The following is a 4288-nucleotide window of genomic DNA, read 5'->3' as shown; positions in this document are numbered from 1 at the left end:
TAAATTATGATATTAGAAAACTAATGTTTTCTTTCAAAAAACTATTTAAAATGTTATGTTTTTAAGTAAAACCAATTTTTTTCGATTTCCAAAACTGTTTTACATAAAATTGAAGTCGTTTTTTTACTAAATAAAGCCTTTTTATTTTTCACAAAACAATGCAGTCTGTTCAAGACTGTTTTAGTCCCATTTAAACTTGTCAAAAATGAAATCTAATTCATAATCCAGTAATCCTATCTCTTAGCTTTCCAGGGACTACTTTCACAAGTTCATACGATTTTTCTACAATTTATTATGAATTTTACAAAACTGTGTATCATAGCTATTAAAATCTAACTAGTCAGTGAAAATCGTATTTTTCACCATAGTTAGAGTTGTTTACAGGTTTTGGCGAAAATTAATGAAACGAAGTAGACTCATATACCAAACTTCGAGAATTGTTTTCAACCAAAAATAAGCAACCATGATTAAGTTATGATTTTTCAAATATTAGGACAAATTAGAGCATTTCACAGCAACACGTGAATTGTGTTTTTGAGTTAAGCTAGCTTCCTAGGTGGGTGGTGGTTGTGTGGTATTTTGTTGCATTGTAGCAAATGGGTTGAAAATGTTTTGTGGAAGGTTTGTAGGGAATTGTGGTGGGGGTGAGGCGGGATTGAAATAGTTGCCTTGAGTGTTGAGGATGTCCGCGTACATTTCGTATTGTGCAAAACCGAGAGGTGAATGTGTATTTGTGTTTGGAGGAGGAGTGTTGGGGTTTTGATCCATAGTATTCAAAAGAGAAATTTTTTGAAGATTTGAAATATGGTTTGATATGAGATAAAAAATAAGGTAGATGTATATGTATATATAGGTGTAAAAGAGGTAAAAAGATTGGAAAATTTAATTAATTAATTAATTATTATTATTATTATTATTATTTTTATGTTTTTGACCGTTTTACAACGGTTCAAAATCGAAATGTATACGTTGTAACTGAATTTGCATAGAAAAAATTGCCGTTTTCAAGCGTTACCACAGTAACGCGTTATACCATAATGCGTAATAATGCATGTGGGGCGTGGTGTTCCAGGCGTTATAACGCCGTTTTTGCTAGTCCACGTCGGAATAACGGCAACTGCCAGCCGTCTATATAAAACTTCATAATTATGACAAAAGCACAATCTTAATTCATAAATACAAATAAATTGTTCAAATAACATTAAAAATGTTTAGTTTCACAATGATTTTGGAGAGTGATCAGTATTACCGGCACTAAAAAAAGGATGAAAATTAGGATTGAATTTTATTAAACATAGATAATGATAATGCAACATTATAATTTACAAATTAATACTTTGATTAATAATATTCAAATAATATTAAATTATATATATATATATATATATATATATATATATATATATATATATATATTAAAGTTAAATGAGTTGACGGGTTGAAAACGGGATGATAATTTTTACCCAACCCAACTTATTTAATTAATTGGGTTAGACGGGTTGACCCATTTAAGTTAAATGGGTTGAAAATCTCAACCCAACCCGCTAATTTTGGGTTGGGTTCGGGTTGGGTTGGCGGGTTGGGTCGATTTTTGCTAGCTCCGGAAGTGTGTCACTAACGAGGCTGCAGTTATATCTTTGGATGACATTCAGGTGGATGAGAGTCTGAACTACATTGAGAGGCCCGTTGCGGTCCTCAATAGGAAAACTAAGGTTCTTCGTAACAAATAGGTGAAGCTAGTAAAGGTGTAATGGCAGCACCGGAGGAGCTCAGAATGGACATGGGAGCCGGAGGATGAGATGCGGCAGCCCTACACGGATCTGTTTGCATCAGCAGACTTCGAGGACGAAGTCTAGTTCAAGTGGGGGAGATTTGTAACGATTGTTTCATGTATCAATTATTTCTCTAACATTTTAGGGTTTTGGACTGGGACTCGACGAGTTGGGGAGCTCCAACTCGTCGAGTAGGAATCATTATGGACGCGGGATGAAGGGTTTACTCGACGAGTTGGAAGGCCCAACTCGATGAATAGGCGCGGGAAAGGAAAACCCTAACTTACCGGGTTTTGCACCCTATAGAAAGAACTTATGGCTCATTTGTGGCCTCCCTCATCGTCTTTACAGCCCAGAGAAACCCTAATTCGAACCTTATACCTCCTTGTGTGTGTGTGTGAGCTTTGGGAGTGACTTTTGGTCCTCATTTGAAAGGAACTAAAAGCTTGAAGAGGATAGATTGAGTAGAAGGCAGTAGATCTGGGATTTCCTCCAGTGTTGTAGCTACATTAAGGTATAAAGTCGAAACCTTGACCTTCTATTGCTTAGATCTTCTTCTATGAAAGTTTATGGCCATTATTAACCTAGTTTGGGACTATTCTTGGATTGAGCATGAGATGAAGATTGGCTTCAGATCTGGACTCCTCTAAGCCCCCATAGTTAAAAATTTATCGACTTTATCAAGTCTTGGCCCTCTTTCATGCCCTAAGACCCTTGATAAGCTTGTTTAAGCGTTTTTATCCCTTGTATGCCTTGCATGGATGTAAAGTTAGTACCTTTACGTGTTAACTTAACCCTAGGTGTAACATCCATAAAAATTCAAGCCAATTTAAAACTTTTTAAACAATCCAAAAACCATTAGTTATTACACAACTTGTTTTCAAAATGTATAATATCAGAGTATCCCAGAATAGTCCACATCAGAAATCCATCTCATGGCCTTGATGGGGTCCTGAGTCCCATCAAAAGTAGGGGGCTTGGTGTTATTTAAGTCCATGTACTGGAAGCCCCGAGTGGCTCCTCCTCCTCCCCCTGCCGCTGTTACAGCCGATGCAGCTGCAGCGACAGCCGTCTCCGTAAGGGCTGCGTAGCGCTCATCAAAGTACTCAACCATGGCGGTCTTAATCGACCCAAACATCTCCGGCAGCTGTGCCCTGAACGAAGCAGCAACCTCATCATGCAGGATCTCCTGAATCCTGGCATCCAACTCCTCAGTATCCATCTGTACCACGGGCTCAAGTGCTGTTGGCCCCTCCTGGTCTCCATCTCCTGATCCTGATCCTGAACCGGATCCAGTCACAAAGCGTCTCGTCATCACCATTCTGAAACATACCACAAGATATCAGATAATCCACATAAATAACTGGAAACCAACTCCCGACTAAACCCTAGGGGTTGTGACTTCCCCGATACGCGTATGGGTCCTGTGCTTTCAGTAGTACGGGCCCATACTACCTTCCACACCTACCCATATTTGTCTCAAGTATCGCCACAACGCCATAACAATATACATAAGCATAGCGAGCGCTCAGTCCTCACTCCTAGAGAAAGGCTAACTGAATCACAACTGACCTACCGGCCTCTCACAACCCACCCATTCATGAAACTTCCACCAACCCTGCAACACTAGTGTATGCTAGCCATACATAACGCTGGACCCCATAGACTTTCGAATATCCAATGCTACCCTAAGCTTCCAATCAAACAAGAACAGAACATAAGGCCAAATCAAACATTCTCAGGCTATAAGATCTTAATTATATACAACCGTGATTCATACACTAAGCAACCATAGTAATGATGTCAATTTCATATAAGGAAAACCCTAGGCTATCAGGCATCATATAATCAGGCAATTCTATCATGCAATTCTTGAACATCCCTAGCCTAGCACTAGCATGCTGTTCTAACATATCACATAATCAAATAATGTATGGTATTTTGGGGTCTACTTACTGACTCCGGCTGATCGTACATCCTGCATCCTCCTTTACTTATTTTGAAAAACCATTTTAGAAATCATTTTGAAAACCTTTCCTTGATTTGAGACTGGATTCACACGAATGTTCCTCCAATTCACTCAAACCAAGGCTCTGATACCAACTTGTAACATCCATAAAAAATCAAGCCAATTTAAAACTTTTTAAACAATCCAAAAACCATTAGTTATTACAAAACTTGTTTTCAAAATGTATAATATCATAGTATCCCAGAAACATAACATAAATATAAGGAGCTGTATGATCACGCCTTTGTCTTTCCGCAATCCCCTGATGTACCTGAAACAATAAACTGAAATTGTAAGCCCGAGGCTTAGTGAGTTCCCCCAAAATACGATACCCATACAGTCCAACAACACAGGAAAAAATAACAGCATGTAACGGGTCCACAACTTCACACACTGGAATACCCTTGGGCCCACAGTGTGAGTCTGGATTGCCTACTGGGCCCACAGCTCACATCTGGATCGCCATCGAGCCCACAGTATGAGTCTGGATTGCCTACCGGGCCCATAG

The sequence above is a fragment of the Lactuca virosa genome, chromosome 6, assembly GCF_052849685.1.
Source record: "Lactuca virosa cultivar CGN04683 chromosome 6, Lactuca_virosa_CGN04683_v6, whole genome shotgun sequence".
Classification (NCBI taxonomy): Eukaryota; Viridiplantae; Streptophyta; class Magnoliopsida; order Asterales; family Asteraceae; genus Lactuca; species Lactuca virosa.
The sequence above is the reverse complement of the archived record's forward strand: the minus strand, read 5'-3'. Positions refer to the sequence as shown.